This window comes from Ictidomys tridecemlineatus, chromosome 10 (genome assembly GCF_052094955.1).
Source record: "Ictidomys tridecemlineatus isolate mIctTri1 chromosome 10, mIctTri1.hap1, whole genome shotgun sequence".
NCBI classification, from domain to species: Eukaryota; Metazoa; Chordata; class Mammalia; order Rodentia; family Sciuridae; genus Ictidomys; species Ictidomys tridecemlineatus.
The window spans coordinates 111226569-111251209 of NC_135486.1; the positions used below are offsets into that span (position 1 = coordinate 111226569).

At 37.9% G+C, this 24641-nt stretch overlaps 1 pseudogene across 1 annotated transcript in view; it reads left to right on the top strand.

The window, feature by feature from the left end:
- Positions 1-1666: 1666 nt before the first annotated feature.
- LOC101971393 (cytochrome P450 3A21-like) overlaps positions 1667-24641 on the top strand; it is a 38764-nt pseudogene continuing 15789 nt past the window's right edge. The window contains exons 1-7 of the transcript XR_013426834.1: positions 1667-1775; positions 3682-3775; positions 4808-4860; positions 13251-13350; positions 15596-15709; positions 15970-16058; positions 16749-16897. The product of XR_013426834.1 is annotated as a cytochrome P450 3A21-like (transcript). The remainder of the gene's footprint in view (positions 1776-3681; positions 3776-4807; positions 4861-13250; positions 13351-15595; positions 15710-15969; positions 16059-16748; positions 16898-24641) is intronic.

Sequence of the window (24641 nt, forward strand, 5' to 3'; positions counted from 1 at the left end):
ATGGCATCACTCGCATCAGGAATCTGTTGAGAGTCTCACAAGTGATAATTGTTCTTACAAGACTCCTCCTAAACCAGCTCTCGGGGTCTGCTCTCCACCCACAATCACCCATTTACCAAAAAGCAGGAAGCCACCTGCTTAGACACCTCTTGCCCTAATGAAAAATCTGGGATCATTTTTTTTTGGAGTTCTGGGTGCTTTATGTGCTCTCTGTAGTGATATCTGCAATGAGATTGGTGGGTAGAGATTTGTGGTTCATCTGGCCATGCAGGATGCTGTTTTCTTCTTCCTTTCACACCCATTGGTCATGGACATGCATTATTTTCAGAGACAGAGGCTATTTTTTGCTCTAAAATCTACATGCTGGCTACTGCAGGGACCTCTAACTGGCTGCACAGGAAGTAGCATGGATTGACATTACTCAGTGCATCCATCAGTGTCATGTTGTTCATCCCAATTTTTTTAATGGACTTCTAGCCATCAGGGTCCTGGCACACAGCCTGAATGTGCTGAAAAGGTGGCTGTGGCCCAAACAAGCCAAATAATCTTTCTGTATTAATAAACCAGGAAGATGAAGTGGTCACCAGAGACTCCCAGGGAAAGAACTTGCAGAGACTCAGCAATCTTACCTGACTCAATGACCAAACGTCCCAGATACCAGCTCTTTGTAAAGAACTCTGCTAGGGACTAGGGGCATAATAGTGGATAGTACAGAGATCCTGCTCCAGAGAAGTTCACATTCTGGAAAGTTAAACAAAGGTGGAATCCAACAATGTTGTAGGTCAGTTAAGAGAACAACAAGAGAAATCTGTTCCAGGGATACTAGAAGTTGTCCAGGGGAGGAAGTGGCTCCATATGAAGAGGTGCTGTTGAAAGCCTTTACCAGATGAAGTTTTGACTGAGTTTGGTTTTGAAGGATGATTAAGAGTCTTCTGAGCTGGGGCTGTGACTCAGTAGTAGAGGGCTTGCCTAGCATGTGCAAGGCCCTGGGTTTGATTCTCAGCACTGCATATAAATAAATAAATAAATAAACAAATAAATAAATAAATAAATAAAATGTTCATCAACAACTAAAAAAATATTTTTAAAAAGTCTTCTATGGGGCATGAGGGCATTGTAAGCAGAGGAAAGTGCATGAGTAGTTATTTAGATATAATCTTTTTGGGTATAATTCAAGGATTTTGTAATGAGAACATCCACAGAGAAAAAAATGGAGTAGAGGACATTTAGTTCTAATGTTTTACTTGAGTTTCTGATAAGAAGCAATAACCTTTGGGCATAATGATAACACTGATCAAAGTATTTTTAAAAAAAATATTTATTTTTTAATTGTAGGTGGACATAATATCTTTATTTCATTTTTATGTGATGCTGAAGTTTGAACCCAGTGCCTCAGAGCACTCTACAACTGAGCCACGACCCCAGCCACATTGAAGTTTTTATAGATAATTTTTTTAATAAAAACTGAACTCTAAGATCCAAATAGGCATGTCCCCAAGTCTCACTGCCAACTACCAAGGTGGAGGGGGCACCTGGCTTCTTCAATAGTGGGTGGAGCACCAATAGTTTTTTCTATTGGTTGAACACTCAGCCCCACCTCCATTTTCAGCATATAAATATGCCAGTCTGACTTCATTGATTCACACCTGCTCACAGAAGGCAAGCTTGGCACTTCTAGATCACATATCTGGAAGGAAAGTCGTGATGGACCTGATCCCAAACTTTTCCATGGAAACCTAGGTTCTCCTGGGAATCAGCCTGGTGCTCCTCTATCTGTGAGTAACTGTCCCAGTTTCTCTTCTCTTGAAACCACCCATTTCTGTGACTAGGAGATTTAGTGATATGATTTGATTTGGAGGATGAACTTTGGAGTGAGTCTAAGTTTGAACCCAGATTAATCAACCAGAAGAGTTCAGTAGATGAAGATTACAAATAACTGGACACCTTCTGAAAAGTGATGCACACTTTGCAAACTTTCAGAATTCTGGGGGTATAGAGGGGTCTTCACAAGTTTCTGTGTCATTGTTTATCTTTTATGTTCTATGTGCACTACAAGAGATGTGTAGGAGCTTCTCTCCAGTGGAACAGGTGGTTCCTGCTTCTTTTCTCCACGTCCCAGCACCATTTGTAAAATGCACCAAGGGCATGCCAGGTGCCACCACAGGCTCAGATTCAGTTCTTCCCTCTGTTCTCTTCCCTTTTCCTGGAACAGCCCTCCCTCCAAAAAAATCAAATCCTCCACTCTGCAATATGCAAGTACTTCTGAATGATAAAACCATTGAGCAAAGACCTGGGAGAAATTTGGAAGTTTTATGCCTTAAGTTAGCATCAGTGTAGAGATTTGTTTCTCCCTTGATTTGAAATCTAATGACAGCTTCAAGAGACAGAAGTTTCCAAGCCCATTTTGTATTTTAAATATTTGCTTATGAAATTCCAGTACAGGAGCATGAATAAAACCATCTAGTAGAAGAATTCTTTTAAATAGTGAGATTCCTGGACTGTGGTTGTGGATCAGTGGTAGAGAGCTCATCTGTCATGTGTGAGGCACTGGGTTCAATCCTCAACACCACATAAAAATAAATAAATAAATAAAGGTATTGTGTCCACCTACAACTATAAAAATAGTTTTTAAAATAGAGGGATTCCTGGTTTCATGGAGCATGGGAAGAGAGCAGTTATTTCTGACTGAGGGTAGAAGACATTGCCCCAAGGAGACCTTTGACTTCTATCTTAAATCCACTTTTACAAGACTAGGTATTCATAATGATGTGAAAATAGAAAGTATAAACCTGGTTGTAACAATTGAAGTAAAGGGTAATATTCAGGCTTTTGTTGCATCTATTTTCCCTCCAGTGGCATTGTAAAATTAATGAAAATGTTTTAATTTTATTCTGCTCAATAGTACAATTTCTTTGAGGTAATTTCCTCATGTTCATTCTGAAGGTCAAAATAGGACCCTTGGATTTTGTATTTGTGAAAAAAAAACCTGTTTAAAAATGGCCTCATTTTTTTGAACAATTGAAAGAATATTAATCTAATACATACAACCATGACGTAGATTGCACATGTCTTTAAATATAGCTGCCCAGCAGGTTATTCTTACTCAACACTTTCCCATATACCAGTGTTCTTAATCTCTTACAGCAGATGAGTAAGGGAGAATGTGGACCAGGGATGCAATAAAAGGCATCCATATAGGAGTTACAAAAAGTGGGAGAATACTCCTGTTTGATCAGTTAAGAAGTCCCAGAGTGGGGACGGCCCCCACTGGAGGCCACTAGAGGGGACAACATGATGGCATCAACTCAACTTCCTAAATTGATAGCAGTGAGTGAAGTGACCTGGAAGAAATCTAGTCTGAATGGCTCAGGAATTTTCAAACTCATGTTTGGGAACTTATATCAGATATTCACTATATCACTGGGAGCCTAATGATGGAACTTAACAATAATCAGCTGCTTTGAGCTAACTATTATGACTTTTGTGGTCTCTCAGGGAATGTGGGAGAGGAGATGATGAGCATATGTAATTAGAGCCATTGGAGTTTGTTTTGTTTTTGTTATTTAGGGCCTACATGTTACCTGCCTGGCTTCACTATTCCCATTCTTGATCAGTGACTCGTGAGCCACTATATACACACAGTCACAATCCCTTGACCTGGATTTCTCTTCCACTTTATAGATATGGGGCCTATTCACATGGATATTTTAAGAAGCTGGGAATTACAGGGCCAACACCTCTGCCTTTTTTGGGAACTCTTCTTCATTATCGCCGGGTGAGTGTCATTTGAGGTCCATGTTTTGCCTCTTTTGGTTGCAAACACCTGCTTAGTTACATCAGTAGAAATTTAGCTCCATGAGAGAAGTTTTGAGATTTCAAGCTTCAGAAACTGTGTGAGGGCCCCATCCAAAGCACAGTCAGGTTTACTCTGGGGCTCTGTTTACAACTCCTTATAGTGTCAGGTTCACTTCTGTTGATGAGCTCAGGACTCTAGCACATCAACAATGTAAGCTGTGGACGATCATTCTCACAGAATTTTTTGTTTTTCTCAGTGCAGATTCTGGGAAGATACACTCATATCTCTGGAATGCTTTATTTGCACAGTTAAAATATTACAAATGAAACAGCATGAGGAAGATTAATTGCTTAGCTTTTATGATGAAAACTCACAGCCAGTATCTACCTCTCTGTGTCCTATGTGCAGAGAGGTAGCATCTCCCCTTTTCTAAGTTGAGCTCCAGCACAGGAAGGTAAGTCCACTTTTATTTGCTCACTATGTCACTTACTTACTCAACAACATGATTGTGACAATAAAAATCTCCTAGGCTAGAAGAGGTTTCTGGTGTCTTTACTCCCTAATTCTAACAGAATTCTACCACAAAACATGAGATAAATTAAAATGATACTTGATGAGGAGATAAAAGATCATGCATGGCCCTGGGAAACACTCATTTTCTCTCACTTTGGGTTTCCTCATGTGCCTATGGAGGTGATTATTCAGAAGGTACCAGGATTTCTGAGAAAACACAAGCAGACAAAGAAATACTGCAGAAGAGAAGCATGTTGTATTCATAAACAAGTGGAATTGTTGATTATGTATAATAGTTATAGAAAATTCAAGTAACTTTACATATTTTATTTCAAATATTGCATATTTTCTCCTTTCTCCTCAGAAGCCACTGAATAAGAGCTTCTCTCTAACCACCTGTGAGGAACAGAAAGCCTGATTTCATGAAATTTGGGTCATTTGATGGAATGTCAGTACATTTGCAACAATAATGTAATTTCATTTTGTTCTTCTTCCTAGGGTTTGTCTAATTTTGACACAGAATGTTATAAAAAGTATGGAAAAACATGGGGGTGAGTATTATGGAAATTTCTCTTTGGTAGACTTGTTATGATGTGGCTCTCCAACGCATGAGAACAATCTTAGCCCAGAATATTTGGGATGCAACCTTCTGTGCTGCAAAATCCTTGGAGGGTTTTCCTGCCAAAGGTTCCGCATGTCACCAGGAGTCTGCATCTACAGTCTGACTTAGGTTGAGAATGTTGCATGTTTTCACTTTTCTCTTGCTTTTGATTACCCAGAGCCTCCAGCCTTAATTTGTGTCCAATGTCTGACTATTCCTATCTTCCCCATTTTTCTTTCTTTTTGTCACCTTTAGATGAATAAAATGTATTATTTGAGAACTTTTTTAAAAAAATCATGGGCTTATAAATCTAAAGCATCATCTCTTTCCTCCACTGATTTCCTTTTAATTTAAAGACAAAATTCCCTTATTTAAATTTCAGATTTAATGTATGCTTTTGAACAAAAGGCTGGGAGGTACTGGGAAGCAGATGGAAAACCATTTCTGCTCAGCTTTTCATTTTCTTTACTTTCTTTCTTCTTTTTAATTGTCATAATCATTGTTGCTCATATGCCATTTTTAAGTTTTCAGTGTTGACTTTTCAATGAAGCATTTCTTTCTCTCCTTCATCTATTTGATATTAAGACCAGACATAGAGGGGGGATCCAACATGGCGGCCGGCAAGGAAGCAGCGATTCTAACGTCTCCACTTTAACCAGATAAGAAAGACCCATCGGAACAGCGGCAGCCTACCTACGGAGGAACTTCTAGCATAATTCCCTTAAGAAGAGAGCTGCCGTGAACTGGTAGGTTTTTTGGAAGTGACAGTTTGTCCCAGAGAAGTGGATCTTGGATGGCCACGCGGGCACAGAGATCTGGTCCCGCAGCCATCAGCCGCTCCGGCAAGCGGCTCCCCCGGGAGGCTTAGCTCTCGCTCTGGGAGGAGCCGCCTAACCCACCTGGTCCCTAACCACGTGGCCACAGCTACCCGGCTAGACAGGTGGCCCCGCGGAGGGTGCAGAAATCAACTCCTGCAACCAGCAGCCGTTTTTGCAAGCGGCGGACACCCGGAGCGACTTGGCCCACCCCGCCCGAACCGGAATTCTACCTCCGCCATCCGGGCTCCCCTGGGAGGCCTAGTGCTCGCTCTGGGAGCAGCCGCCTAACCCACCTGGTCTCTAACCACACGGCCACAGCTACCCGGCTAGACAGGTGGCCCCACGGCGGGTGCAGAAATCAACTCCTGAAACTAGCAGCCGTTTTTGCAAGCGGCGGACACCGGAGCGACTTGGCCCGCCCCTCCCGAACTGGAATTCGGCCTCCGCCATCGGGCTCCCCTGGGAGGCCTAGTGCTCGCTCTGGGAACAGCCGCCTCACCTGTCTGGTTCCTTACCACACGGTCGCAGCTACCCGGCTCTACAGGTGGCCCCCCCGGCGGGCGCAGAGGTCCAATCCCGCAACCACCAGCAGCTTCTGAAAGCGGTGGCGGCCCGGAGCGGAGTGGCAGCTCAAACTGGCAGACGCCTCCGCCATATCGGCTCTCCCGGGAGGCCCTGCTCTCGCTCGGCGAACAGCCAAACCACCTGCCCGGATCTTAACCACGCAGACACAGCTACCCCGCTCTTCACGTGGCTCCCAGTGGCTCGACTCAGCTAGAAGGGTCCCCGCATGGCCCCGCACATGGCCATGCCCTCCAGGCTCTGCTAATAGCCCCACCCACCTGGCAAACAACCGGGAAACTTCAAAATCTCTCTGTGGGCGTGACTGCAAGGACCAAAGGACTCTTGACACCCAACTCCCCTTACTGCCAGAGTCAGGCAGACCTGAGACCCACCAATGGATCAGGCCTAGAGGCCTGCCAGCATGGTAGATATGCCACTCCAATTGGAGTAGGGGGCAGAGCAGAGCAGCTGCCTGCATCCGGATCAGGCCCAACGACCCGAGGGGGTGATAGTCATATCGCCAAAATTGGAGGGGGGGCAGAGCAGAGTCGCCACCCACTCCCGCAGGGTGGGCAGACCCACGAACAACAGGCAGAGCAGGCCTAGCAGCCTGCCAGCGCAGTTTTGAGATCACCCCAACTAGAGAAGGAGCACAGCCACTACCCGCCCTGCAAGGGAGATTTTTCAACTATACAAGAACAATATAAATAATTAGGGGGAAAAACTCATAAACACAACAGTTCCACCAAGCAGAAAGAAACGTGAGCAGCATGAAAAGACAAGGAAAGAAAGGACCACAAGCAATGAAGGTCAACTCAACTTTAGAAGAGGTAATAGCTGCAACAGATGGAATGTCAGATAAAGAGTTCAGGATATATATGCTTCACATGATCTGGAGTCTCAAGGAAGACATGAGACAGCAAAATCAGACAATGAAAGATCACATTGACAAACAAATCCAGGAAGTAAAAGATCAATTTCACAGGGAGATAGAGGTAATAAAAAATAAACAAATAGAAATCCTAGAAATGCAGGAAACAATAAACCAACTTAAAAACTCAATTGAGAATACTACCAGCAGAGTAGATCACTTAGAAGAGAGAACATCAGACAATGAAGACAAAGTATTTCAACTGGAAAAGAACATAGACAGCTCAACAAGTCGGCTAAGAAACCATGAGCAGAACATCCAAGAATTATGGGACAATATCAAAAGACCAAATTTAAGAGTCATTGAGATACAGGAAGGCACAGAGCTCCATACCAAAGGAATAAACAGTCTATTCAGTGAAATAATACGAGAAAACTTCCCAGACTTGAAGAATGAGACAGAATCCCAAATCCTAGAAGCCTACAGGACACCAAATGTGCAAAATCATAAGAGATCCACACCTAGACACATTATAATGAAGATGTCCAACATACAGAATAAGGAGAGAATTTTAAAAGCTGCAAGAGAAAGAAAGCAGATTACATTTAGGAGCAAACCAATCAGGATAACAGCTGATCTCTCAACACAGACTCTGAAAGCTAGAAGATCCTGGAATAACATATTTCAAACACTGAAAGAAAATGGGTTCCAACCAAGAATCATGTATCCGGTGAAATTGAGCTTCAGGATAGAAGATGAAATTAAAACCTTCCACGATAAACAAAAGTTAAAAGAATTCACAGCCAGAAAACCATCTCTTCAAAAAATCCTTTGCAAAACATTACAGGAAGAGGAAATGGACAATAACATTGAAAACCAATAATGGGAGGTAGGACAGTAAAGGGGGGAAAGTAGTCAAAGAGAATAACAAATCAGGTTTAGTAACATCAATAAACAAATATGGCTAGAAGAACAAACCAGATCTCAATAATAACCCTAAATGTTAATGGCTTAAACTCACCAATTAAGAGACACAGGCTAGTAGAATGGATCACAAAACAAGACCCAACAATATGCTGCCTACAGGAGACGCATCTGATAGGAAAAGATATTCATAGACTGAAGGTGAAAGGTTGGGAAAAATCATACCACTCATATGGACTGCGGAAACAAGCAGGAGTGTCCATACTCATATCTAATAAAATAGATTTCAAGCCAAAGTTAATCAAAAGGGATAAAGAAGGACACTTCATACTGCTCAAGGGAACCATACACCAACAAGACATAACAATCATAAATATATATGCCCCAAATAACAGTGCAGCTGTGTTCATCAAGAAAACTCTTCTCAAGTTCAAGAGTCTAATAGATCACCATACAATAATCATGGGAGACTTCAACACACCTCTCTCACCACTGGACAGATCTTCCAAACAAAGTTAAATAAGGAAACTATAGAACTCAATAACACAATTAACAACCTAGACTTAATTGACATATATAGACTATACCACCCAACATCAAGTACTTACACCTTTTTCTCAGCAGCACATGGAACCTTCTCAAAAATAGACCATATATTATGTCACAGGGCAACTCTTAGACAATATAAAGGGGTAGAGATAATACCATGCATCTTATCTGATCATAATGGAATAAAACTGAAAATCAATGATAAAAGAAGGAAGGAAACATCAAGCATCACTTGGAGAATGAACAATAGGATGCTGAATGATCAATGGGTTTTAGAAGACATCAAGGAGGAAATTAAAAACTTCCTAGAGTTAAATGAAAACACAGACACAACATATCGGAATGTATGGGACACATTGAAAGCAGTTCTAAGAGGAAAATTCATCACTTGGAGTGCATTCCTCAAAAAAAAAAAGAAAAAACCAACAAATAAATGATCTCTTACTTCATCTCAAAATCCTAGAAAAAGAAGAGCAAAACAACAGCAAAAGAAGTAGAAGGCAAGAAATAATTAAAATCAGAGCTGAAATTAATGAAATTGAAACAAAAGAAACAATTGAAAAAATTGACAAAACTAAAAGTTGGTTCTTTGAAAAAATAAATAAAATCGACAGGCCCTTAGCCATGCTAACGAAGAGAAGAAGAGAGAGAACTCAAATTACTAACATACGGGATGAAAAAGGCAATATCACAACAGACACTTCAGAAATACAGAAGATAATCAGAAATTATTTTGAATCCTTATACTCCAATAAAATAGAAGATAGTGAAGGCATAGATAAATTCCTTAAGTCTTATGATCTGCCCAGATTGAGTCAGGAGGATATAGACAACCTAAACAGACCAATAACAACAGAGGAAATAGAAGAAACCATCAAAAGATTACCAACTAAGAAAAGCCCAGGACCGGATGGGTATACAGCAGAGTTTTACAAAACCTTTAAAGAGGAACTAACACCAATACTTTTCAAGCTATTTCAGGAAATAGAAAAAGAGGGAGAACTTCCAAATTCATTCTACGAGGCCAACATCACCCTGATTCCGAAACCAGACAAAGACACTTCAAAGAAAGAAAACTACAGACCAATATCTCTAATGAACCTTGACGCAAAAATCCTCAATAAAATTCTGGCGAATTGGATTCAAATACATATCAAAAAAATTATACACCATGATCAAGTAGGATTCATCCCTGGGATGCAAGGCTGGTTCAATATACGGAAATCAATAAATGTTATTCACCACATCAATAGACTTAAAAATAAGAACCATATGATCATCTCAATAGATGCAGAAAAAGCATTCGACAAAGTTCAGCATCCCTTTATGTTCAAAACTCTAGAAAAATTAGGGATAACCGGAACATACCTCAACATTGTAAAAGCAATCTATGATAAGCCACAGGCCAGCATCATTCTGAATGGAGAAAAATTGAAGGCATTCCCTCTAAGATCTGGTACAAGACAGGGATGCCCTCTCTCACCACTTCTGTTCAACATAGTCCTTTAAACACTGGCCAGAGCAATTAGACAGACGAAAGAAATTAAAGGCATAAAAATAGGAAAAGAAGAACTTAAATTATCACTATTTGCATATGATATGATCCTATACCTAGCAGACCCAAAAGGGTCTACAAAGAAGCTATTAGAGCTAATAAATAAATTCAGCAAAGTGGCAGGATATAAGATCAACACGCATAAATCAAAGGCATTCCTGTATATCAGCGACAAATCCTCTGAAACGGAAATGAGGACAACTACTCTATTCACAATATCCCCCCAAAAAATAAAATACTTGGGAATCAACCTAACAAGAGAGGTGAAAGATTTATATAATGAAAATTACAGAACCCTAAAGAAAGACATAGAAGAAGACCTTAGAAGATGGAGAAATATACCCCGCTCATGGATTGGCAGAACTAACATAATCAAAATGGTGATATTACCAAAAGTTCTCTATAAGTTCAATGCAATACCAATCAAAATCCCAACAGCATTTCCTGTAGAAATAGATAAAAGAATCATGAAATTCATATGGAATAATAAAAGACCCAGAATAGCAAAAACAATGCTAAGCAGGAAGTGTGAATCAGGCGGTATAGCGATACCAGACTTCAAACTATACTACAGAGCAATAGTAACAAAAACAGCATGGTACTGGTACCAAAACAGGCGGGTGGACCAATGGTACAGAATAGAGGACACAGTAACCAATCCACAAAACTACAACTACCTTATATTTGATAAAGGGGCTAAAAGCATGCAATGGAGGAGGGATAGCATCTTCAACAAATGGTGCTGGGAAAACTGGAAATCCATTTGCATCAAAATGAATCTGAATCCCTATCTCTCGCCATGCACAAAAGTTAACTCAAAATGGATCAAGGAGCTTGATATTAAATCAGAGACACAGCATCTGATTGAAGAAAAAGTTGGCTACGATCTACATACTGTGGGATCGGGCCCCAAATTCCTCAATAGGACACCCATAGCGCAAGAGTTAACAACTAGAATCAACAAATGGGACTTACTCAAACTAAAAAGTTTTTTCTCAGCAAAAGAAACAATAAGAGAGATAAATAGGGAGCCTACATCCTGGGAACAAATCTTTAATCCACACACTTCAGATAGAGCCCTAATAACCAGAATATACAAAGAACTCAAAAAATTAGACAATAAGATAACAAATAACCCAATCAATAAATGGGCCAAGGACCTGAATAGACACTTCTCAGAGGAGGACATACAATCAATCAATAAGTACATGAAGAAATGCTCACCATCGCTAGCAGTCAGAGAAATGCAAATCAAAACTACCCTAAGATACCATCTCACTCCAGTAAGATTGGCAGCCATTAGGAAGTCAAACAACAATAAGTGCTGGAGAGGATGCGGGGAAAAGGGCACTCTTGTTCATTGCTGGTGGGACTGCAAATTGGTGCAGCCAATTTGGAAAGTAGTATGGAGATTTCTTGGAAAGCTGGGAATGGAACCACCATTTGACCCAGCTATTCCCCTTCTCGGTCTATTCCCTAAAGACTTAAAAAGAGCATGCTACAGAGACACTGCTGCATCAATGTTCATAGCAGCACAATTCACGATAGCAAGATTGTGGAACCAACCTAGATGCCCTTCAATAGATGAATGGATAAAAAATGTGGCATTTATACCCAATGGAGTATTACTCTGCATTAAGAAACGACAAAATCATAGAATTTGGAGGGAAATGGATGGCATTAGAGCAGATTATCCTAAGTGAAGCTAGTCAATCGTTAAAAAACAAATACCAAATGACCCCTTTGATATAAGGGGAGTAAACAAGGACAGGGTAGGGACGAAGAGCTTGAGAAGAAGATTTACATTAAACAGGGATGAGAGGTGGGAGGGAAAGGGAGTGAGAATGATATATAAGAGGAAAGGAGGGGTAAGACAAGATAATACAAATGAAGAAATTATTTACAGTAGAAGGGGTAGAGAGGGAAAAGGGGAGGGGAGGGAGGGAGGGGGGATAGTAGAGAATAGGACTGACAGCAGAATACATCAGACACTAGAAAAGCAATGTCAGTCAATGGAAGGGTAACTGATGTGATACAGCAATCTGTATACGGGGTAAAGTTGGGAGTTCATAACCCACTTGAATCAAACTGTGAAAGATGATGTATTAAGAACTGTGTAATGTTTTGGACGACCAACAATTAAAAAAAAAGAAAAAAAAAAAAGACCAGACATAGAATGTAGTTCCACCAGTGAGTTCCCTAGTGGATTGATGGGGTTTATATTGGAGAGTGGCCTCAGCTAACTGCAGCAACTATTTTCTTTCAGATCTGGTGAGTGTTTGGTGGGAGGCATAGAAGAGGTGTAATCATTTTGCTCTACAGGAAAAATAGTGGTAGAAGACATTGACTCTTCTTCTCTATCTTCTCTCATCAATCCACAGAAAGCCACAGGGCTGGCCAGAGTGTTCTGCTCAGTTGACGTGTCCCATAGATACTATGTGATCCAAGGACACAACATGCCCCACTGGATCTCCAAAGCCCCCATTTCAGCTACCACTTGCAAAACTTAGTAATTGTGAGGAGTTAGTCAATTATGTGCCTTCAATTTTTCACAAACCTATATTTTTACATGTAAAAAGTTGTGGAGACCTGGGCTAAGGCTGTAGTTCAGTTGTAGAGCGCTTGACTAGCACATGTGAAGCACTGGGTTTGATCCTTAGCACCATATGAAAATAAATAAAGGCTTCTGTCCACCTGTAATTACAAAAATAAGTAAATAAGTAAATAAACAAATAAATAAATAAGTTATGGAAAGTAGTATAAGCAATACTATTGTATTCACCATCTATATTTAACAAGTGTTCCAATGCTATTTCTAATTATGATCTCTTAGAAGGTGTATTTTGTCTCTGTTTCTCTTCCTACCTATTTCACCTACATTACCCTTTATGCTATGAAGACTCCAGTGGTTTCTGTGGTCAGAATCCCCAACCAGAACTTCATGTTTCTATGTATTGTAGGAGTAGCCAGGTAGAATAGATAACATCAGGATCAAAGTCTGGATTCCTGCTGCAGAATCAGGCCTCTTAGATTTAATCAGCTTTGCTTTCCCAACACAGCCTGTTTGATGGTTCACAACCTGTTTTGGCTACTACAGAGCCCAGCATTATCAAAACAGTGCTCATCAAAGAATGTTATTCTGTCTTCACCAACCGGCGGGTAAGTACTCACTTTTCAACATTATAACATTTATTTAGCTATTTTTAAGTTTTTATTTGTTCTTTTCAGTTTTACATGACTCTAGAATGTATTTTGACATATTATACATACATAAAGTACAACTTCCATTCTTGTTTTTGTTCAAAATGTGGAGTTTCACTAGTTGTGTATTCATATATGAACATAAGAAAGTTATGTCTGATTAATTCTACAGTATTTTCTATTCCCATCCCATCATCCTTCCTTTTGTTCCCCTTTGTCTAATCCAAAGTAACATTTATTTATTTAATTTATTAACTCAATTTTTATCCTGAGATATTTACAAATTCAGAGGGCATTCCTTGCCAAAAAAAAAATTACCTGGAAGTTTCATGTATAATTTATTCTTCTTTAACCAATGATAATTTCTTACATGACTATAAATTTATTAAGTTCTTGTTCCTATAGTAACAGGAATCGATGCAATCTAGGTTTTTATTTTCATTTTTCCATTTTTTTGTGCCTATATGAATGAGTGTGCAGCTCTGTCCAAATGTATCACATGCCTACATTTGTGTAGATTTAGATTATGGTTTTAATCTGTTTTCACCAATTCTTTAATATCCTTAGAAATGTGCTTGACTTCTTGTGTAGTGACCACAATGGATAAAGATTGCACCTATAAATAGGGAAAATCCTATCTGTATTCCTTTTACCTATTTGTTTTTCTTTTCCTCTGACATCAGCTGGGAGTTCCAGTGTGAAGTTGAATAAGAGCCAGGAGAGTGAACATTTGAAGGATATAGACTCTAATCTTCCAAAGTTTATCCCAATTTAGATGAGTCTAATGTGTGTGTGTGTGTGTGTGTGTGTGTGTGTGTGTGTGTGTATTCCCATACAATCTCTATCTTCACTTTTTAAAAACTTTAGGGGCTAGGGATATAGCTCAGTTGGTAGAATGCTTGCCTCACAGGCACAGGGTTTGCGGTTCAATGCAAAATTTAAAAACTTTTATTAATGTATGATAATTGTGCATGATAATTGGATTTTCTGTGATCTTCAATACATGCATATATTTCACACTGCTCAAATCCAGCCTCTATTTACTTGTCTTTCACATACCCCTTCCCAGCATGTACAAATCACTAATCTACACCCAGATGAATGTTTTTACTTGTCTTTCTGTATATGACTGTGCAGACATTGTTGAATTATTCCTGATGCTTGGGAGACATCATTCAGTTTGCCACCAGTAAGTATATTGTTAGCTAAAAATGTTTTTTTTTTTTGGTAGAATCTCTGTCAAGTTGAAGAAGCTTCCCTCTGCTCCTAATCCCCTACATGTTTACAGTGAATAAGTGCTGGAAGCATACATTTTTTGGAAGTGGTGGGGTACTGGGGATTGAACTTAGGGACACTAGATCACTGAGCCAATATCCTGGTCCTATGTTGTACTTTATTTAGAGACAGGGTCTCACTGAGTTGCTTAGCACCTCACCATTGCTGAGGCTGGCTTTGCACTTGTGATCCTCTGTCTCAGACTCCTGAGCTGCTGGGATTACAGGCATGCACCACTGTGCCTGGATGGAAGCATACATATTAACACAAAAGTATATTTTAGATGATGGAACTAAATTTCAAGGGTTTTACTTTGGTAGTCTAGCACCCAAGTGAAAAATAGAATTATCTTTCTTTTCTCCTCTGCCCTTTTAGAAAATACTGAAAGAACTTCCATTAAAAACTTGTGGTTTTTCCCTTTTCTACACTTATATTTTAACTTTTTTAAGTTTAAAATATTATTATTTTAAAATTATCATTCCTAGGCACCCATTTATCAAGATGCTTATGCTATAAATGCATGTAAGGACAGAACTGATCATAGGTAACATACAGTTGACAAAGAACATCTAGTATCTGTCACCAATTGATTTCTGCTCTGCATAGCCCTGGAGGTTGTACTAGGTCCTCTTAGGTCTTCTTTGTCTATTACCCTGGAAAAAGTTTCCAACCAAGTGGAAATTTTGCATCTAAACAAAGGTTGGAATGTAAAATCTAAAAACGATGTGAGGTCCCTGGGTGTCTCTTCCAAACTCTCAGGAGGTTAGGCACTTGAAATACATATTATTGAGTGTCTGAAATAGGCCCAGATACCTAGTATGCAGTCATTAAACATTTTTTAAAATAAATGATACTTATTTAACAACTTTTGCAACTGTGGAGACCTTCACATTTATGTAGAACAATATCTCTTTTCTCTGGGCTCTAGGATCTTGGTCCAATGGGATTTATGAAAAAAGCCATCTCCTTGTCAGAGGATGAAGAGTGGAAGAGACTGAGAACACTCCTGTCTTTAACCTTCACCAGTGGAAAACTCAAGGAGGTAAGGAGGGATTTTCATTAAAAACATAGAGAGTAAATCTGGGGATGTTTAGAAAATGAGATAGATAGTAGTCCCTTTTAAAGGCCTTTTAAAGGGATAGTTCTCTGAATTTGAACTTCCTAAAAGTGTTCTTTTATGTTTTAGAAGAGATGTAGTAAGATTCATTATAAATGTCCCATACTTCTTCATCCTGGGTAAACCATAGCCTTGGGTACTGAGTCTCTCAGTTAACTATGAGTGATCTTGTGTTTTGTGTGTAGATGTTCCCCATCATTAACCAGTATGGAGATGTGCTGGTGAAAAACATGAGACTGGAATCAGAGAAGGGCAAGTTTATCAACTTGAAAGAGTAAGTAGCAGGGCAGCTCTGGCATTCCAAGCTCCAGCAGGAGCCCCTCCAACTGTCTGCCACAGAACTGAATCCTAAATTTGAGCTAGTATAATGATCAGACAAAAGCAAGTTTGGAGTCACAACTCCAACTTTTCATCCAAGAAAGGGCTGCTCCCAGGGGGAGACAGAGCATCTGGGGGAGAAAGGATCTCTCCTGTATCCACCAAGGTTTGTTTGGATACTGTTTATGACTTTGGATATAGTAGAAGACAAAATACTGTCAAGGTCAAGGTCACTTTTTGAGCCCTCTAGGAAGATTCAGTTATTCCACCCTTGTCCTGTTGAAGCTCAGTTTGCACACAATTGTCATCATCTACATTTTATTTGTGCTACTGTAGTGTGTCTGATTATGAATCTTATACCTGTGTGGGTGAACTTCTTGAGTTCAGAGGGGAGTCTAACTCACCTCACTGTCCCTATCACTTCTGGAACAAGGGTAGTATCTCATTTTAAACTCATAAAGAACTTATGGTCAGTGTGAAGGGATCATAGACTCATCTGTTGGTCCAGCTGATAACTGTTGAAAATGTGGGGCTCTCTGCTTGTCTTCCTTGGGCACATGAACTTACTACTACTTCTTGCTGCATGTGTAGTGGAAGGATTTGGAAGAGGCACTGGTATTAACTTTCCATGTCTTTCTCTATTCAGCATCTTTGGGGCCTACAGCATGGATGTGATCACTGCTACATCATTTGGAGTGAACATTGATTCCCTCAACAACCCACAAGATCCCTTTGTGGAGAAAGTCAAGAAGATCTTAAGATTTGATTTCTTTGACCCTTTGCTCTTCTCAATAAGTATGTGAACTACCATGTTATTCATTCATTCTCTTTTTAAATAAGAGGGTTATTGATACATAATTAATATACCTTTGGATTACCCCACTTAACTTATACAATTAAATGGTTTTCAGTACAAAGATATATGCAGCCACCACTAGTGACCATTTATCAACTCAAAAGCAGGCTATCATTTCATTATTAACTCTCTATTCTCCAATCCTAAGCAACCATGAATCTATTTTCTGACTCTATAGATTTGCTGATACTGTGAATTTTCTATTAATGGAATCCTAAAAGTCATGTCTGACTTCTTTCATTTATCATTGTTTTTTCAAATTCTTGTATCCTAAAGCATGTGGGAGTACTTCATTCCTTTTTTTTAAAGAAATTATTTATTTGTTCTAATTAGTTATGCATGACAGCAGAATGCATTTCATTACATAATACACAAATGGAGTGCAAATTTCCATTTCTGTTCTTGTACTTAAAGTAGATTCACACCATTTATGTCATCATACATGTACTAGGGTAATGATGTCCATCTTATTGCATCATCAGTCCTATACTCATAACCCTTCCCTTCCCTCTCCTTTCCTTTGCCCTATCTGAAGTTTCTCCATTCCTCCAATGAGCACCCCCCATTATGGATCAGCATCCAATTATGAAAGAAAATATTTTGCCTTAGGATTTTTGGGAATGGGTTACTTCACTGAGCATTGTATTCTCCAAATCCATCCATTTATCTGAAAATTTCATGATTTTATTCTGTTTTAATGCTGAATAATATGCCATTGTGTTTATTCACCATAGTTTCTTTATTCATTCATCTACTGAAGGGCATCCAGATTGGTTCCACAGGTTAGCTATTGTGAATTCAGCTGCTATAAACATTGATGTGGCTATGTCCCTCTAGTATGCTGATTTTAAGTCCTTTGGATATAAACTGAAGAGTGAGATAGCTGGGTCAAATGTTGGTTCCATCCAACTTTTCTGAGGAATCTCCAAACTGCTTTCCATATTGGTTGCATCAATTTGCATTCCCACCAGCAATGTAAGAGTATGACTTTTCTCCCACATACTCACAAACATACATTTTTGCTTATATTCTTCAAAAATACCATTCTGAGAGAAGTGAGATGAAATCTTAAGAGGAGTTTTGTTTTGCATTTCTGTATTTACTAGAGAAGTTAAACCTTTCTTCATATATGTATTGACCAATTATATAGCTTCTTCTGAGAAGTGTCTGTTCAGTTACATATCCTAAATTAATTGGGTTATTTGTTTCCTTGGTGTTACATTTTTTGAGTTCTTATATATCCTGGAGATTAGTGCTCTATATGATGTGTATGCTGTAAAAATTTGCTCCCAGTCTTTAGGCTCTCTCTTCACCTTATTGTTTCTTTTGTTGAGAAGAAGCTTTTTAGTTTCAATCTATTTGATTCTTGATTTTATTTATTGCACTTTAGGAGTCTTGTTAAGGAAGTCAGAATCTAATCCAAGATAATGAAAAATTTGGCCTACTTTTTCTTCTATTAAGTTCAGGGTCTCTGGCCTAATTTCTAGGTGCTTCATTCATAATGAGTTAAGTTTTGTGCATTATGAGAGAAAGGGGCTTAATTTCATTTTTCTACAGATGGATTTCCAGTTTTCCCTGCATCATTTGTTGAAGTGGCCATCTTTTATTCCAATGAATATTTTTGACACCTTTGTCTAGTATGAAATAACTGTATTCATGTAGGTTTGTCTCTATATCTTTTGTTCTGTACCATTGTTCTGTGAATCTGTTTTGGAGCCAATATGGATTTCCAGTTTTGCCAGTACCATTTATTGAATAGGCTCTTTTCTCCAGTGAATACTTTTGTCACCTTTATCTGGTATGATATAAGCATATTCATGTGGGTTTGTCTCTGTGTACCCTATTATGTACCATTGGTATTCAAGTCTATTTTGGTGCAAATACCATGCCTTTTTATTACTACAGCTCTGTAGTATAGTTTAAGGTCTGGTATTGTGATGCCTCCTGCTTCACTTTTCTTGCTAGGGTTCCTTTAGATATTCTAGGTCTCTTATTTTTTGAAACACATTTTACAATTGCTTTTTCTATTTCTATAAAGAGTGTCACTGGGATTTTAATAGGGATTGCATTAAATGTGTAAAACACTTCTGGTAGTATGGGATTTGCTAGAATTTAATTAAAAATTTTTACATCTATGTTCATTAGAGATAATGGTCTGAAATTTTCTTTTGTTGATGTGTCTTTTGCTGTTTTTGGAATCAGGGTGATACTGGCCTCATAGAATGAGTTTGGAAATGTTCCCTCTCTTGCTATTTCATGGAATAATTTGAGGAGTATTGGTATTAGGTCTGCTTTGAAGGTCTTGTAAAAATCTGGCTGGCTGGGACTCTTTTTTGTATGTAGGCTTTTGATGGTGTCTTTTATTTCCTTGCTTGAAATTGATCTTTTTGACTTGTGTATATCATCCTGATTCAGTTTGGGTAGATCATGACTCTAGGAATTTATTTATGTCTTATATTTTCTATTTAATAGGAGTATAAATTTTCAAAATAGCTTCTAATTATGTTCTGTATTTCAGAAGTGTCCGTCATGATATTTCCTTTTTTATCACAGATTTTAGTAATTTATGATTTCTCTCTCTCTCTCTCTCTCTCTCTCTCTCTCTCTCTCTCTCTCTCTCTCTCTTTGTTAGTGTGGCTAAGCATTTATTATTTTTATTTTTTTTTCAATGAACCAATTTTTTATTCTGTAAATTTTTTCAGTTGTTTCTTTTGTTTCAATTTCATTGATTTCACTTCCAATTTTAATTATTTTCTGTCTTTTACTACTTTGGGTTTTGATTTGCTCTTGTTTGGGGGGGCGGCTTTGAGATGTAATGTTAGGTCATTTATTTGTTGACTTTTCTTCTTTTAAGAAATGAGCTCCATGCAATAAATTTTCCTCTTAGTACTGCTTTTATAGTGTCTCAGAGATTTCTATATGGTTTGTATCAGTGTTGTATCAGTGTTCTCCTTTACCTTTAAGAATTTTTAAATCTCCTCTCTGATATCTTCCTCTATCTCTTGCTCATTCAATAGCATTATTTTTTAGCCTCCAGGCGTTGGAATACCTTCTATTTTTCATTTTATCATTGATTTCTAATTTTACTCCATTGTCTGATAGAATGCAGGGTACTCTCTCTGTTTGTATTTGCTAAGATTTGCTTTGTGGCATAATATATGGTATATTTTAGAGAAGAATCCATGTTCTCTTGAGAAGAAAGTGTATTTACTCATTAATGGGTGAAATATTCTCTATATGTCTATTAAGTCCAAGTTATTGATTATATTATTGAGTTCTATAGTTTCTTTATTTAGCCTTTGTTTGGAAGATCTATTAGATCTATACTGGTTAAAGTCATCCAGTATTATTGTGGTCTATTTTACTCTTGAAATTGAGAAGAGTTTGATGAATGTAGATACTCCATTGTTTGTGGGTGTATGTATTTACTAGGGATTTCTGCCTTGTATAGCAATTTAATGTTTACCTAATAAAGTAAGTGTCAGTATGTTTTCCAGAAAAGCCACAACCATCTCAGGTTCCCACCTGGAATGCACAAGGGCTGCTGTTTCTCTCTATCCTGTTCAAAACTTAGTTTTTCTCATTGTTTTGTTTCTAGCCATTCTCTCAGGTGTATTGTGGCATCTCATTGTGGGTTTGATTTTAATTTCTATAAACTAATATGTTGAACAAGTTGAGCTATTTTTATGTCTACTTTCTATAAAGGTATTTTCAAGTCACAATTGTTTTTCTGTTTGTAGGTGAGTTGTATGATTTCTATATTCTGTATACAGCTTCCTGATGTGCTGTGTTTTGCCATTTTTTTTCTCCTCATCTACGGGTCTGGTTTGCCTTTTTGATTGTATATTTGGAAGTACCATTTTTTATATTTATAATATATAATTTTTGTTTTTATTTCCTTTCTTTGGCTTCACAATCTTAGACTCCAGATATAAAATTGTAAAGTTTTACTTTCTTGCTTTTTTTCTAAGAGTTGGTTTAATTTTATGTTTACATCTTTAGTCCATTGTTAGTTGGATGTTTTTTACCGTATGAATCCAGGGCCTAACTTTAATCTTTTGCATGTCTCTGTCCAGATGAACCAACAGTATTTATTGAAAAGAATGGTTTTTCCATATTTCACTTTCATGGCACCTTTCTCAAAAATTATTTGAACGATAGACATGTGGGATTATTTCTCATCAACATTACAATTCATCTGTCAGTTTTTTTGTCTTTGAATTTTAAGATCACAATATTTGTAAAGAATAATAATTTGAATTCTCTTTTTCCTATTCCTTTTATTTCATCCTTTGGCCTCATTGCTCAAAGATTTCAGTTGATATGTTGACTAAAAGTGGTGACAGTGGACATCTTTGTCTTATTCCTTATTTTAAAGAAAATGCTTTAGTTTTTTCTTGTCTATATGCTGTTTGGGATTTTCATATATAACATTTATGATGTTGAAGTAATTTTCTTCTATCCTTTGCTACTTCAGTATTTTTAATTTTTGATCAGTGCATTATAATTACACATAATATTGAGCTTCATTCTGACATAATTATACAAGCATGGAATATAATTTGCTCTAATTCAGTCTCTAGTACTTCCCCTGTCCCTCGCCTCTCCCTCTAACATGTTCCCTTTCCTTTAGTCTACTGGTCTTTATTTTATTTATTTATCATTCTTTTTAATCAATGCATTATGAATATGCAAAAAGGTGAAATTCAACTGTAGTGAATTATATGCCCCCTTTATGTCATCCCAGAGCTATTGGATATTCTCATCATGGTTTCTTTTTTTCCCCTTTATTGCTGACTGAGGTTTATATATCTTGTTTCAAGTGTGAAGTTTTATCTTCCAGGTGACCTAATATATTTGCAAGAATTCAGCTAAATTTTTATTTGGTTTATTGAGATTTTTATTTCTAGGATTTGTTTGGTCTTTTCAGAATATCTTTCACATCCTGTGTTCTCAAACAGAGTTCATTTCTTAGATCATGTTTTTGGTTATTGATAATGTTAACAATCAACTTTCCAAATTATTCGCTTGGGATTTCATCAACTGCAATATTTGTGAATTTAGTATTGGAGGATAATAAGCTTTTGGAGACAGGCTGTCATCCTGTCTCCACATGTTTGCTGAGATTCTGTATTTGTGTATATGTTGAGATGGATTTCTTCTGCTCACGTATGTGGGGGCATTTAATGAATATTTATTTCATCATTTTAAGCTATGATATGAAGACATATCTTAACTTTAACACATCTAATCAATGTAATCAGTCTTGGGCTCAAGAACAAGTACCACTTTCAGAGAATAAGTGCCAGTAACAGTAATAACTCGATATCAAATCTTATATCAACATATACTATAGCATTTATTAGTAATGAGCTCTGCAACTCTATTAACCAAAGAGAAAAATAAGTGAGGATTAACATAAAGTAGGTGGAAAAGATTTAGCATTAACAATATAGTATGACAAACTGTATTAGGAGGGATAAAGCATAAAGAAAATAAAAAGTAAAATAAATAAAAAGTGGGACAGAGAGAAGAGAAAAAACAATAAAGCCGAGGAGAATGGAATGGAGGTGAAAGAGAAGCAGAATTGACATGGGATCCATTTTATTCAAAAAGTAAATTATATGAATTCTAAAATATACATACAGAGAAGATACTGGGAGTTTATCTCCAATAGTGAATGCAAGACCACACATAGAGCTTCACTTTTCTTCCTGTTGAAGCTTTAAATTTGCAGACATCGATTTGTTGGGTTTTGATTTAGAATCTCCCAGCTATGAAGGATTTTGTGTGATACCAATGTCATGCTCTTTGTCTGTTTTCAGCTCTGGCCCAAGCTAGCCATACATGCTGGAGGAGTTTGTGTGCTGAGCTCTGAACCCTCTGCCTGGCAAGCATCTGCTGTGGGAGTATTGTCTGATTCAGAGCAGACTTTGCTTTAAAAATGGCTTTGTTCTTGTGACTGGGGTGGGAATGTGAGTGTGGTAGGGTTGTTGGTCAACTTCTAGAAAAGAGAATCAGTAAAGGATCTGGGTGTCTGACACCCCTCCTTCAGAAAGCCTGAGTCGCAGTGCTGGGGAGTGTGTGTGGAATGTTTCCCTCCATCCCTCAGACCCTGTGGAGCTTGGGGAGGTGGCACAGGTGTTGTGGGATGCTGTCACAGGCCCAGGGTTTTCAACCTGACCCTGATCTGTCCTATTTCCATCTCCTGCCAGCCATGGTCAGACTGCCAATTTCAAATGAAAGTGCCCTTCACTCTTCACTCTGCAGACTGTCAGACATCTGCAGCTTGCCCCACAAAGCTTCTCCTTTTCTGTGTTGTAGTTCCACTCCTGTGTCCAGATTGATGTCTGATGTGTACACCTGCCAATATGGTAAAAGGTAAGGATTAGGTGGCCATTCTTCTTGGAATTTAAAAAAGAAAATACACCAGAAATAATACAAAAAAGGAGAAAAAGTGAAAAATGAGTGAAACATGAAAAGCAAGGGTAAATTGCAGGGAGTCCTAGTCTCCCTCCCAGGAAGTACTAACAGAGAATGTTTTTAGCTGATGCCCCTTCCCCACTTCTACTCTCTGCTGGAGAGTGCCTGGTCTTTCTGTTGAGCTAGCTCTGATGAGCTTATTTTCTTCTTAGATGATGATTTTGTTGGACAGCAGCACCATTCATCTTAAACTGGGAGTAATTTGGGCCCATTGGGGAGGAGCTTCCTCTCCCCAAGTGGAACTAATGCACACCCAGAACTGATGCCATCTATCCCATGAATTAATTCTCTTTATATTATAGAAGTTGATATTTTTGGATTTTGCCTGGTTGCTGGTTTTCTGGGTTGCTTGCTATCATTTCCCCACAGTCTTTCCATCTCCCCACAGAACTGTTGTTTTAATTCAATCTCCAGGGACTGCTGGGATGTTATAAGTTCTAGTGAGACAAAATTTTTTCCTGACCTCCAAATCTGAATTTTCTTGTATATAATTTTTTTTATGATGCTGGGTTTAATTTGCTAATACTAGTTGGTACTTTGCATCCATAATTATAAGATATATCAATTTGTAGTTGCCCTGTGTTATCTTTGTGTTAAGTCTTATGATTAGGTTAACTCAGGCATTTTAGGATCTTTTACAAGTGTTCACTGTATTCTATATTAGAAAATACTAGATATTTCTATGAATATTTGTGAAGAAGTAGAGAATTTGTGTTAGTTCTTTGAATGTTTGGTGGAATTATCCATGGAACATCTGGACCTGAGTTTCTCTTTGTAGAAAAGTTCTTAATTTCTATTTTAATCTCATCATGCAATGTATGTCTATGTATATTGTCTATTACTTTTTGTGTCAGTTTCTATTGTCTGTGTTTTTCTAGGAATTTGTCTATTTCATTTAAGTTATGTAATTCTTGTGATAATCTGATTGTTACAATATCTTTATATTTCTTTCTATGTTTATAATGTCAGTATTTCCCATTTTTCATTTTGAATGCTAGTAACTGTTGTCTTTCTATTTCTCGGTCAGTCTAGCTATTATTTTGGCAACATTGATGATATTTTTCAAATAATCACATGTGTTTTTATTAATTTCTTCTATTGACATTATTTTTCTATTTGATTAGATTCCACTTTGGTTCTTAATATTTTCTTCCTTCTGTTTTTTTAGGTTTAATTTGTTCTTTTTTCATGATTTATTGT